Source organism: Belonocnema kinseyi, chromosome 2, assembly GCF_010883055.1.
Source record: "Belonocnema kinseyi isolate 2016_QV_RU_SX_M_011 chromosome 2, B_treatae_v1, whole genome shotgun sequence".
NCBI lineage: Eukaryota > Metazoa > Arthropoda > Insecta > Hymenoptera > Cynipidae > Belonocnema > Belonocnema kinseyi.
The window spans coordinates 87,696,157-87,711,178 of record NC_046658.1 but is presented as its reverse complement, the minus strand read 5'-3'; the positions used below and the strand labels follow the sequence as shown (position 1 = coordinate 87,711,178).

At 36.3% G+C, this 15,022-nt stretch overlaps 1 protein-coding gene across 4 annotated transcripts in view; it reads right to left on the bottom strand.

Moving 5' to 3' along the window:
* The window catches only part of LOC117168193 (zinc finger protein 711-like), a 43,928-nt gene that overhangs the window by 16,177 nt on the left and 12,729 nt on the right, over positions 1-15,022 (bottom strand). The window lies entirely within an intron of this gene.

Here is a 15,022-nt window from a genome sequence, read left to right as displayed (position 1 = left end):
TTTTACGGAGTAGTTCAGCATGGTTTCGCAGACGTTGCTGCGAAAAGTGCGAAAGCTCCGGGTGTTTCTCGCACCACAGAGCATGCAGCCGTGCCATGTAACTCCGTTCACGGGCCACACTCGCATCGTAGCAGTCTAGCAAGTCGTGATTTAGTCGCTCCGTCCACCCAAAGGTCACGAGATCCCACCGATCCATCGCATTGAATCCATTTTCATTGGCTCCCCCAGCTCTAGATTGGTCAGCATTGTTGGCCGACCCATTGTCGGGAGCCCTGCGCGTTCTGTTATTTTGAACCGCACTTACTACAACTATGTTTGGTGTTGTCATTATTGTTCCCACGAGAAGCTAGGGAAAGGGGTTCGTCCATCCTTGTAGAGCCCCGAATGCAAGGATAAGGCTGCTTACTCTGAGAGGTCGCCTGGTATCCCAGAGTCACCGTTCTAGACACCTCACCCAGGTGCCATTCAGCTTTCGGCACGATTTTCACACCTCCGCTTGGGGGTTAATTCCTTCGGGACCACCCCTGGACAATTGTCCGCGACTGCCTATTTATTTTTGTAACCATATTCAGCAGAAACCCTTGGTACAGGGACCCTCTATCCGCAACCCGATGACGCGTTTGGTGGCTTTGTCATAGGCCCTTCGGTTTGATTCTAGAGGAATCAAAACAGAACCGAATGGTGGAGGAGCTGGGATATGTGTGTGTGTGTGTGTGTGTGTGTGTGTGTGTGTGTGTGTGTGTGTGTGTGTGTGTGTGTGTGTGTGTGTGTGTGTGTGTGTGTGTGTGTGTGTGTGTGTGTGTGTGTGTGTGTGTGTGTGTGTGTGTGTGTCACCGCTGCTTATAAAAAAACTTGCAAAATAAAGCTATGAAAAAAAAACCTTTTTCGAAGACGCCGTGAAAAATAAATTGTTTATTAGGTCGCTTTGAAAAAAAACATTGTGTTAAAACACCGTGAAGAAGAATACATTTCAGTAAAATGCTACGAAAAAAATATATATTTCTGTAAATGCTGAGAAAAAACCTTATTCCTATAAGCGCCGTGAAAAGAAACCTTACTCATGAATTTAATTAAACTCTTTTATTCCAAGAAAAAACTATTAAAATCATTTTGCCGTTAAAAAAGTATTATTGGTGGACTATGCAAAAAACTATAAATAAATATCAAGTTAAAATATTGTGTTTTACGCTGCCACACAGTGGACAAAAATCTCTGATTACGAATCCGGTTTCAAAAATTCCGAAAACAAAATGGCGGATCCAATATAGCGGACGAGTATGCTAAATAAACGTTCGATTCTTTTCAAATTTGGTATGAAGGGGTTTTGAAGGTTGCTGATTACGATTCTAATCTCAAAAGTTCCGAAAACAAAATGGCGGATCTAATATGGTAAACGTGTATTCTAAATAAACTTTTGATTCTTTTCAAAATTGGTATAACGGGGTTTTTATGGTCGCTGATTACGAATTTCAAGTTACTAAATTAAAATTTAAATTATTCGATCAAATTTAATGTACATTGATACGTAAATCTTCGAAATCGTAGATGAGATTTTAAATACTTTCATTTCCATAATGTAAGCATTTATGGAATTTATGGATTACGCTATGTAAGAGTAAAATTTAAAAAATTTCATCAACATTTCAACCAGATTTATGCGTCAGTGTTGGCCATATGAGATCTATTTTGAAGAATTACGTGAATCTAATCGTAGAATAGCGATCGTAATCAGCGACCCAAAAAACCCTAGAGCATAGATTTTGCAGCACATACATTTTTTTCAAAATTTCGAAACCGCCATCTTGAATCTGCTATCTTTAATTTGAATATTTCTAAATTCTGAATTCAAATTTGTAATCAGCGACCCTATAAACACCCAAGTAGATATTTTCAAGCTCATATATCTCTTTATTCAAAATGTTGAAATCGCCATCTTGAATCCGCCCTCTTGAATTGAAAATTTCGAACTTCGGACTTCAGATTCGTAATCAGTGACCCTAAAAACCCCCAAGTAGAGATTTTCAAACTCAATTATCTCTTTTTTCAAAATTTTGAAATCGCCATCTTGCATCCGCCATCTTGAACTGAAATTTTCGAAATTCTGACTTCACATTCGTAATCAGTGACCCCAAAAACCCCCGAGTAAGAATTTTCAATTAAATTCACTAAACAGAAAAATACGTGCAACAAAGGGTTAATCTAAAAAAAAAATACAAGCATTTAATAATAAATTATATAACATACTTTAACACTAATAAAATAATAAACCATTATAATTATAACAATAGGAAGAAGTAATTATTCACTTGAAGAAACGATGTGAAATGATTTGCTTCCCGAGCGTTTTCATCAATAATTTTTGACGATACCATCTTAATAAGTTACTTATCACGGTATTTTCATTCATAAGATTTTTTTCATGGCGTTATCACAAAACATATATTTTTTGTTCATCATATTTTATAGAGCTGAGTTTTTTTCATGGCGTTTGTAACAAGAATGTCAAAGGATCTTCCATCCTCCCCACTCGTCGACTCCTAGAAGGAGGGACCCGTTTCCACTGTTTCCCTTGTACGGGATAGGCATTCCATTTTCTACGCTTGACCGGCAAAGGTCTGTTATAACAAAGAAGTCCTGCAATATATTTCAGGCACAATAAAGAGTATTTAAAAGTGATTCTTCTGACCCGTTACAAAATTGGCGATCCTGTCAGGATAGGAGTACACGATTCTTGTCTCTACGGAGTAATTTAGAGATCAAAAGACCCTATCTTTGGAAGACAATCTGGAAAACGGAAATCACTACGGTGGTTAAAATCGAGGACTTCCGGACTGTTACTACGGTGCAGCCCGACAACCAGGAAGCAGAACTTGCAGTGGAACGAAATCTCTACGGTGATTAATATCGAGGGATAAATCCAAGACTCCGGACTGTTACTACGGTGCAACCTGACAACCAGAAAGCAGAGTTTCAACAAAGAGAAAGTGAGCGAATTTTTAGAAAATCAAATAGAAAATTTTTTTGGCATCGGTATACTGTTGGCATAGCATGACCCCGTAAGCGTAGAATTAATTTTTGAAAAATAAATGATTTAGGAAAAAAGCTAGAAAATTTGTGCTTAGACATTATACTTCATATTGTTACGCGTTCGCTACACTTACATCCGACACTCGCAACCAGGTTTAAAGCTGGCTTTCCATGCCTATAGGGAAAATTTAAGTACAAATTATCGCACACTTACAGACACTTCCACAGATTCGGATAGTTCCATATCTGAGCGCAGTACGACCGCTCCCACTATGCCTACGAAACATTCGTCAAAATAAGAGCAGGATGTTCTAACATTGATCCTGAATAAACTTCAAATAATAGATGAGAAACAGGGCAGGTTTGAAACTAGCCTGATGACTTTGAATGAGGAAAACCTGAAGCGGGCGGGCGAAATCAGAAACCTCGCTCAGTTTAGCAATGCCTTGGTCACAGAGGATGAATCGAACGACCATTCACAGCATTCCAAATTCTCTGAAAAGGAAGCATCGCCGCCACAGCACTCCGAGTCGTCTGAAAAGGCACTGTCGCCAGACGAGGAAACGCACGATCACACGCAAACAGCGGGTGGCCCAGAATGACCCATCTCGCCCGGCGCTCCCCCAAATTCTTTCTCACAGTGTAGTGATCAGTTTCTAAGTGTTCGGCCCATACAACCCGTCCCACAGTGGTCTAACACTAACGACAGACCCATCTCGCCCGGCGTTCCCCCAAATTCCTTCGCACAGTGTGATGATCAGTTTCAAAATGTTCAGCCCATACATTCCGTAGCCCAGTGGTCTAACACAGACCCACAGCCGCGTATTCGACTTCAGCCCCCAAATCCTGTCATTCAGTGTAGCAGCCAGCACCCGCACGTGAATCTGTGAGATCTAGCCGAATAGGTGATCAGCCCTCAAGTTCCTCGTCGCAGGTCATTGACCAGCAATGTGTTCAAGTCCCAAATTCCTTCACGCAGTATGCTTACCGGCTGCCAGCACCAGCTCATCGCATTTTTCCAAGAAACAACCCATCGCTACCAGCGATACACCGAATGGAAAACGTTGAACCGCTTTCCCAAGCTAAAGAAATTATCCACACGGTCGAGATTTTAAATGGCCAAGATGACGTTGGCGTACATGATTTCAGTAATACCGTGAAACGTGCGAGGCTAAGATGTTCCCAACCTAGTTTACTATTAGACTACATTTTAACAGAGAAAATAATTGGAAGTGCTAAAAGAGCAATCCGGCACTACCCTATAAATAGCTACGACGATCTTTACAGCGCTTTAAAAACAAATTTAGCTACTAAAACCACTCTGGAAACGTGTCGTAGTAAGCTTGAAACAATCAGGCAAAATCACGATTCAGTACAGTTTTATAATCAAAAATTTAGAAGCACGTATAATGAATTGATTTATACAATTCAATCAGAATTTTCGTCCAGAACAGAGCGGAAATTAGCTCTTCAAATGGAGGAGAAATCTGCCACAAAGAGATACGTTATAAACCTACGCGATGACATTAGCCATCAAGTGCGGCCCTTGAAACCCAAAAGTTTGAACCAAGCTTTACAGGAAGCCTTGGAAGCAGAAGTGTAGTGCAGAGAACGTTCGCGAACGAAAGTTTTAATACCACCTCGACCAGTACAACCAAGTTGTAGTAGTTGTAGTCCGAACCACGGACTACCTTCACAACATAGGATGCAAATGACTTGTAACTTCTGTAAAAAACAGGGCCATTTGGAGAGACAATGCTATGCGAAATCAAAAAGCAGGGTTTTCGAAATGGAACATCTCAGAGAAGACCGCCAGAAATCAGAAATATACAAGAGATGAAAGATCTACAAGACCCATTAGAATGTTACGAAGTGACACCACAGGAACAGGACGAAATCGAACGCTACGAAGAATCTGCAGAGTTTCTGCAATCAGCGGACGATTACAATGCATACATGGAAAGCATTCGGATGGACGCACCTATAGATTACTAGTAGATTCCGGAGCCTCTATCAATATCATTAAACATTGTGAAGTACCCGTAGAAAGTATACCATTTGATATGAGAAAACGTTTTTCCATGGGGAGAGATATTAATTATTCTTATCAAGCAGTGAGGATACCATACTTAGAGAAGTTGCATTTATTTCACATAATTGATGATGATTTCCCCTTACCAGAAGAAGGTATTATCGGCCGCAATTCTTTAATGCATATAATAAACATCAGATAACTAAAGATTTCCTTCATATTGATAACAGATTACTCGGATCAAAGTGGTAGAAAAGCATCAAGATGTCTATATAGAAAATCACGACTCAATCCGGACGACATTTACAAAATTGAGAATCAAGAATTAGTTGTACCCTTATATAATTATGAAAAAACCCCCTTAAAAATACCAAGCTGTTTAAAGTATGATAAAATAGATCAAATTAAAGAAAAAAGTAGAGTCAGTGTCACTAGTTCAGAAGGAAATCAGGCAAAACGGATACAAGATCTATTAAACAAAACAAGATTGGACCACATAGAAGAAAAAGAACGTCCTTATTTATGGAAAATGGTAGCAGGATACAGTGACATTTTTAACCTTGAAGCAGGCCCTTTCCATGTACCGATTTAGTAGAACATGAAATAATTTTGAAAACCGGAAAGATAGTGAATTTTAAATCTTATCGTCCTCCCCAATGTCACCAAGAAGAAATAAAAACACAAATGCAGGACTTGAAAGAAAAAGGCGTCATACGAGATTCAAATTCACCCTTTAATTCGCCGATTTGGGTGGTCCCAAAAAAGGAAGACACGCCTGGCAAAAAGAAATGGCGCATAGTAATCGATTTTAGAAAGATAAACGAGGACACGGAACAAGATGCGTATCCGTTACCTATCATTGAGGACATTTTAGATCAATTAGGGGATGCAAAATTCTTTTCTGCCTTCGACCTCAGCTCAGGGTTTCATCAAATCCCAATGAGTGAAACATCAAAGAAATACACGGCTTTCTCGACATCTGAAGGTCATTTTGAGTTTAATAGATTACCATTTGGTCTCAAAAATGGGCCTGCCACGTTTCAAAGGATGATGGACAACGCCTTGAGAGGATTAGTAGGAAAGCAATGTTTTGTTTCTCTCGATGACATTGTCGTATTTGGGTCAACCTTGAAAGAGCATAATGAGAATTTAATTAAGTTATTTGAAAGACTAAGGAAGACAGGGTTAAAACTAGAGCCCGATAAGTGCGAGTATCTACGTCCAGAACTTGAATACTTGGGACATCTCATAACCAAGGACGGAGTGAAACCTAACCCTATAAAAATACAAGCGGTGCGTGATTTCAAATCGCCACAGAATGTCACTCAAGTTCAGAGTTTTTTGGGACTCGCAGGATACTATAGGAAGTTCATACAAAATTTCTCACAAATTTGTAAACCGCTGACAATTCTAACCCAAAAGGAAACACCTTTTGATTGGACAAAAAATTGCCAAGAATCTTTTGATAAAATAAAGGAATTATTATGTTCAGCACCGGTTTTGAGATTTCCGGACTACGCATCTAATTATGGATTAGGAGCAGTACTATCTCAGAACGCCCACCCTTGTTGCTATATATCAAGAACGTTGAACAAAGCCGAGATCAATTACACCACAACAGAAAAGGAACTGTTAGCTATAGTTTGTGCTTGCAAAAGATTAAGACAATATCTATTGGAAAGGAAGTTCACATTCCAAACGGACCATCAAGCATTAATATGGTTACTCAACGTAAAGGATGCCTCTTCACGATTGATACGATGGAGATCACGTTTGGTCGAATATGAATACAGCATAGAACACATAAAAGGAAAGGAAAATAAAGCTGCGGACTGTCTATCCAGACTATTTCCTATTCAAGAAGACCACCCCCTACAAAATACGCCATCGGAATCTGATTCGCAGGATGAAACAGACGTAGTAGGAGCCGAAACGTCCACGGAAGGAGAAGAGTCAACAGCCTCAGATATAGCTAATGCTTCTATCTACCTTCCCCAACGTCGTATGGATGCAGATCAACTTATCTCGGATGAGGAAGGATTTACGGATGGTAGAGAAAATTTGTTAAGAGAATACAAAAAATACATCACAAACAGAATGCCTAGCAGAGAAAATGTTAAACCTAACGCCGGAGGAAATCTCTGGCGCACTATATCCAAAGAAAGGAAGAAAATCCAGGATACATCTCAATATAAACTACCTCGATTTAACGAGGCTGAATGGCTGGAAGTGTTGGATAGAATAAACCGAGAGACCATGGCCTCTAAACTAACAATTACACGATACCACTTCATAGACCCAACAATTACGCCTTTAGAAAAAGTAAAGATTCGGGACTATCTCAACTTCTTGAGCCAAAAGCATGAAGACCAACAATTTCACACATGCTACACGCCACGAGCAGAGCTCACACAAGAAGAAAAAAAGGGAAATTATAAAGGAATCACATAGATCTATTACGGCACAACACTTTGGGGAGAGAAAACCATTGAAAGAGCTAGAACTCTTGGAGAATGGAAAAATATGGAACAAGAAATCATCCACTACATCAAATGATGTCCGGTTTGTCAACTCCAAAAAACGGTTAGAATTAAAAGACAATGTCCAGCAATTATTCCAGACACGCCTGTCAAGCCCAACGATAAAATAGCTATGGACATTTTCGGACCTTTACCCTTGACACTTTCAGGAAACGAGTATATTCTCAGCATCCAAAATATGCTCACAAAGTACTTAATCTTGATACCTCTTAGGAATGCGACATCCGAAAGCATTATAGAAGGGTTATTCGACCACTACATATACCTATTCGGAGCACCAAAGAATATCTTAACAGATCAGGGACAAAACTTTGTGTCTGAACTGGTATAGAATTTTGAAAATTTATTCAAGATTAAGCACATCCAAATTACGGTTGACCATCCACAAAGCAATGGGGCACTAGAAAGAGCCCACTCGACTATTAAAAATTTACTGAAAACCAGCATCGAGGATCATAGCACTGAATGGGATCAAAATTTAAAAATAATGTGTATGGCATACAATACTATGAAACATGAAGGCACCGGATACTCACCCTTTCAACTGACCTTTGGTAGAGATGTAAATTTGCCCTCGATATTAAGCACCACGCCAAATGTCAGGTATGAGGAATTAATTAATCTATGGAAAAGAAAGCATGAGCACTATCTCCAAAAAGCAAAAGAGAAAATAGAGAGACAAAAAATCAAATACAAAAAGTTACAAGATTCCAAAATGTCTATACCGCAAGGTATCTTCGAGCCTGGGGATCTGGTCAAGTTTATTAATAACCATCCAGAGAACAAACTTTCTCCCTCATGGAAAGGCCCAGCAGTAATAACAGAGAGACAGGAGAACAATAATTACACAATCCTGTTCAACAACAAGCGAACTAGAATACATGCGAATCAACTGATGCCCTATTATCAATGATGTTTCAGATGATGGCCCTTATCTTATTATGGATATTGAAGATCATCTCAGCTGAAGTCATCACAACTGATGCGAATCATTGCAACACATTTTCCCATCCGTGTTACATCAATGTGATGACTGTTTAGAACAATTTGAGCTGAACTTAATAAAATCAAGAATACAGCGTTTAAACAATCAAAGAAACCTTTTAAATCAACTTCTAGGCAAAACGCGAGCTAGAAGAGGGTTTTTTAACTTCATAGGCGATGTATCCAAAACACTTTTTGGTACATTAAGTGAAAACGATATGAAATATATCAACGAAGAGCTAGATAAACTGTTCAATGGCAACAAAGTCATGTCACAAAGTATTTCTAATCAAACAAAGATAATAAAAGTATTATTGAATTCAGCCTCTATGGATTTCAAGAAACTTGAAATACATAGTCGAGAAAATAATAATCATATCAATCATATAGTTAACGGTGCCAACAGAAATACTAAAAATATAGTCATCTCAAATCAAATGACGGTTTGCATGATGATAGTTGATGAATTGGGTGAAGACATCAACTTACTGATAGATGCGATAAATGACGGAAAAAACGGAATAATTCATCCTCAACTCCTAACACCAGCAATATTGATACTTGAGATGAAAGAATTCGAAGAAAAATTCAACGTCAAATACACCATTCCTTTAAAACAGACAAACTTCCAGCATATTGTCGACATCTCGACAGTCAACGTGGCTATCACCAAGAATAGATTTGTTTATTCCATCCACATTCCTATCCCAGAAACAGAAATCTATGAAATTAAACACTTAATTCCTATTCCCAAACAAATTGGTTCAGTTTTCCTTGCCATAATTTCTGTCTACGAATACCTATTGATGGGACAGGGGCACACTACATACGTACCTACGGATAAAACAATATTAGTACGATGTAAAAATTATGGTCAGATGAAAATTTGTAAAGGAACGCAACCCACGTATTTAATGTCGAAAAAAATAGCTACGAGAATAGTATATTAATAATGAATGTAAATACAATCAAGGATGAGTGCAAATATTCACCCTTTAAAATGATGAATATCGCATTTATACCACTTATGAGTGGATACATTTTAATAACCCACGAACCAATAGAAGTTGATGCATTGTGTGAATTAGGTCATGATAAAATTAAAATCCAGGGCCCTACAAAGATTGTGAGTAAAGACAAATGTATATTGAACGGATTAAATATTATATTAAAATTAAGCTCTACCGACACACTAATAAGAGAAATAAGCTACAGGAAAAATACATCATTAGCGTATACCTACAAACAATTAGATTCTATAAAAGACAAGCTAATACCGTTGACACAAGAAATCAGGCCTCTGAATTTAAATAATTTAAAACAATCAGTCTACGACATCGAAAATGCAATAAATAAGGTCACTAGAGACAGAAGAACGCGAACCTGGACTGAACAGGCCACCAGTTGGCTGCAGTACTTAGGATATACAGCCATTGCTGCAATCATAGTTTTTATGTGTTACAAATGCGGAATTTTCGCCCGACTTCGTGAATGTATTCCTAAAAAAATTTGTATATTTTGCGTAAAAACCCAGGTCACCGCAACACCAACAGTGCATTATACTGTCGCTCCTACTGCATCTACGGCAGAGACAAAAGATGTAGATCGTAGAATTAAGACTACAGATGTTAAAATAAAAGTCAGCAAAAAGGTTTAGAGACTAAACCTCATCTAAAACGGGGATTGTAACAAGAATGTCAAAGGATCTTCCATCCTCCCCACTCATCGAGTCCTAGAAGGAGGGACCCGTTGCCACTGTTTCCCTTGTACGGGGTAGTCAGTCCATTTTGTACCCTTGACCGACAAAGGTCTGTTATAATAAAGAAGTCCTGCAATATAGTTCAGGCACAATAAAGAGTATTTAAAAGTGATTCTTCTGCCCCGTTACACGTTATGATAAGAAGTGTTTCTTCACAGCGATGTAATTTACGGGTTCCTTCTCATAAGCATCGGCGATATATATATATATATATATATACCTATCTCACGGTTGTGAGACGTGGTTATGGCTGAAATTTTACCGCGATTTCGCTGGAAGCGGGTGCAATTTTTCAGATTAGCACCCGCTCCCGGCGAAATCCTGCGGTTGTCCCTATGACAAATTTTTAATTATATATATATATATATAACAATAAAAAGCTAACGTAGAAGTTAGCGCTAGGAAGTTTTAGGTAAAAGAATTGAGCAAGATGCACGCAAAAAATGTGGACGTAAAAAAGTCACGAACTAATAGCTAGGTCTCGGACATGAGAAAAATTAATTGGACATTGATGTAATATCGTAAGTAATCTGTGAATTCTGAAAAAGAATTGACGAACTCGATATGATAAGTCTAAAACCGCTTATCACTTTTTTTCCGTAAATAATTACAAAAATATTATGAGTGATTGGGAAAAAAACAGAGCACTCACGAGCTTGCCCGACAAATCTGGGAACTACGACGTATGTTCGTCTTTACGCGGCCCGCACACACTCTTTCCCACCCGCTCGGCGCGGACGTGCACGCATAACTGTGGTTTGAATTCGTCGGATGAGTGGCTAGAATTTTTATTATTCCTACAATGTTCAGCCTCGATGGCTGCGCGTGCTTACGCACTCATGGTTTATGATTAGAAACTGCCGAGTTCAGGGTTTTAAATACTCAGATTTGTGCGAATTTATAAATACAAATTAAATCGCACAAATAAAATTTTCCTCTTTTTATATTTAAGTATAAAATGTTCAGGAACTTTTCGTAGGAAATTCTAACTGTTCGTAAAAAAGTTCTAAATTTATCCACACATTTTTCATAGGAATAGGAATTTAATTTTTTTATCCCGTATCCGAGACCTAGCTACAAATTCGTGACTTTTTTACGGATAAATTTTTTCCGTGTAGAGCTAGAAATTGGCCAAAACTAAAAGATGCTTACTCGCTCCATCAAATCATAAAAGTTCTATCTCGGGCGAACAAAGCATAAGGTGCTACTACTCGCGTTTAGGTTATAAGATCGCTATGCATGCGCGCAGTTAGACACCTTCATGCTTTGCTTGCCCGAGATGGAAATTTCATGATTTAATGGAGCGAGCGAGCACATTTTAATTTTAGCCAACGTCTAGCTTCATGTTGCTCAATTCCGCGAGCAGGAATTTCTAGCCCTAACTTTTCGGTTAGCTTTTTATTGATAATATTTTTGGTTAAGTACCGTCAAGTCGTGTCGCGTGCGTTGGCGTTATCACATTTAAGTTGAATATTCCTCATAAGGGTACACAGACAAAATTTGGTTAGGAAACTTTATCAAACTTTCAAGTTTAATTAGGATATATGGACCAAAAGGAAAATGTTTGACATTATTGTAATAATTTGTGTCTTGCAAAATGTTAAAGAATAAATGACAGTTTGGTCAACTTTAATAACGCAGATTAAATTTTCCAAATGTACAGTAAATATTTTCAAAAGTAATCATTAATGCAGGTGGTGTAATTATTGAAAGCTATGCTGTCACACATTCAGGAAAAATTGGATAAAGTTTCATGCTTGTTAAGTAATGTTTGCAAATGTAAAGTCAAGCAAACTTTAAATTATGCAATGACAATAATTCCCTCAAACTCCATTACAGAATGATAAATTTTGGTTATTCTTTCTAGGTAAAAAATGTATTATTTACTTAAAGGTTTCGTTATTTTATAATTTCCTGCATATTTTATGAAAGGAGCGAGCTTTTCACTTTTACCACGTTACACTTTATTCGATAGTTTGGTAAACCGATAGTCACGCAGTATCTTTGATCGCCTTCCTAATCTTTCAGGATCGTATGCAAGTACTGAGCACCTCGAAGATATTCACCAATGTTCTAATTTGGAAAAACGTGCTGAATTTTTAAATTACTTGCAGTCCTCATTGTCGTTTAGTATTTATTAATAAAAATTATTTTGTAAAATTGCAAAATAAAATGAGATTTCATTAAAATGGGAAATTAAAAATTTAGTTATCATGGATAGAAGTTGACGCCCCTGGCTTAAGCCTCAGTGCTGCCATTTTAATGGTTTCGGTCACGTTAGAGTTTCCTACCAAATTTTTAGCTTTTTCTTCCGTTAAGTGGGATGAAAAATTGTTTTATATGTATTTAGTAGGAAAAATTGGTATAATTGATTTATGAGGAAATTTATTATTTATAATAAATAAAAAAACTTTGTTCAGTAAAATAAAATCTTTATATTCCAAAACCTTATATCCTCGCGATCATCACTTTTTTGTACCTTATTCCTTTTTGAAATTCAAATTTGTAATTAAAAATTACAATTGTTGACATCTTAAATAATTTAAAAATTTTAGGTATTGAGTGTGATGAATGAAAATACATAAATGACATAAATAGTCCGATTTTAAAAACTATTCTAGATTTCGAAAAAATGTTCAACATGTACTAGGCAATATGTGTGCCAACTCCATAGTAAAATACATGATAATCATTTGGCTGGATAAGGCTGCAGAGGTGAGCAGAGGTAAAAAATTTAATTTTTGACAACTGCTAAACAATTCTAAATTTTTTATTCAAGAGAATAAATTATATTTCTGTAAAATCTTAAAATGGAATGTAGTATGAAGTCCAATGAATCTAGTCACTCCTTCGATTTAAAATTTAAAAGGTAAAATCAAAATTTTAGTTAAATAATACGGTACGATTTAATTTAATTGAAAAATAAATCAATTTAATTAATTATTAGGAAAAAATTTTTCAGACAAATTAATTAATTTTTTTATATTTTGCACATTGGTACTTATTGAATTTAGAAGAATTAGAATTTAAAACTTGACTTATTATCTTAAAAATCATTAAAATTTCAGAATTGTTATTTATACATCTTCAAAATTGAAAATTTTTTAATTTTTTAAATTAAACGTTGAAAATTATGCAAGTTTCACTATTAAACCAGTTTAAATTCTAACGATATACAATAAAAATTGCTTCAATTCGGAGGATTTAGAATTAAAAACTTTTAAGTTTAGACCTTCAAAATTATCCATCATTTTTATTTATACATTTTTAATATTTTCGAGTGTCTAATTGTGAGTATTCAAAATTGAAATATGTAAAAAAAAACATTCGAAACTATATGATAAATTGCACATATTAAACATTAAGCTATTTTCAATTTAAGTTTAGATATTGAAAATTATCCAACATTTATATTTCTACATTTTTAATATTGTCGAGGGTTTAATTATGAGAATTTTAAATTAAAATATGTAAAAAAAACATTCTAACCTAATTTAATTTAAAAGATTTTGTATAAACTTAATGTTCTGGTTTTCAATGCTTAATTTTAATGACTTGATTATTTTACATCAAAAAGATTAAGAAAAAGTAGACGATGCAGACATTTAAAATATTAAAAATTAAATAATTTGGGGTTTCAAGGTTAGAAAATTTTTAATAAAAAATTATCTAATATTCTTATTCACTTTTCATCCATTAAAAAAACCTCCGCTCATCAGTTAAAGGTTACAATAAAAAAATTGTCTGAAACGGGCCCCAGATATTTTTTTGACGGCCCTGGAGTACTCGTACTTTAACTTTATAGTCAAGATTTTTTCCGGTATCCCAACTGTTAGGTTAGCCGTCTGGCTTACGTCGTTAGCGTTTACGTACGTTAGTTTATGTGTATGAAATTGTATTCTGACTGGCTGTGACTAATGTTTATATAAAGGTTGTATGCTGTTGACTGCGTATGTTCTTTTTTATTCACAGAAGCTTACGGTTTACCAAACTGGTAGTTAAAGTTTCTTGAGCGTCAGTGAATCCCTCATGAATATCCTGTAAACCCTCTCACATTTCCTACCGATTCGGCGAGTCCTCGACCGCGTTTTACCCAACTATTCATTAATCTTTATCTAACGTTTTATATATTTTACAATTATGTCCATTAAAATGTCAACTACCAAGTACAGTATTAATTAAAGTACAGTTCGGTAGACATTAGTATTAATTCGTCACACTTTCATGTTTGTGAATGAGGTATTGCCCAATTTCGTTTTACCGAACTAGAAATAAAACTTTATCAAAGTGTCTATAGGTCCCGAGTTTATTTAACTGAGTTTGGTAACGTTTCTCGAACTATCTTTCTCCGTGTACATTATATACGATTATTCTATCAGAAAACGCAATCGAATATCGCACCGACAGTTTTTTTAGCATTTAACCTTGAAATGATCTTCTGAAGGTCATAAAAATAAAATTCTTTATACCATTTCGGACATAAAATTTCCCGCTCTTTTCGAATCCGGTATCAAAAATAGGGGTTGCCTTTAAAAAAACTATTTGACCTTCAAATGATTTTAGAAATAAAGTTCAATGTCAAAACTAACTGCACGTATAAATGGCCCCCTTGGTATAAACCATTTTTTTTATTATCTCTTAGAAGCCGAGAGATTCGGGTGCGTCGATTAAAATGGCTCA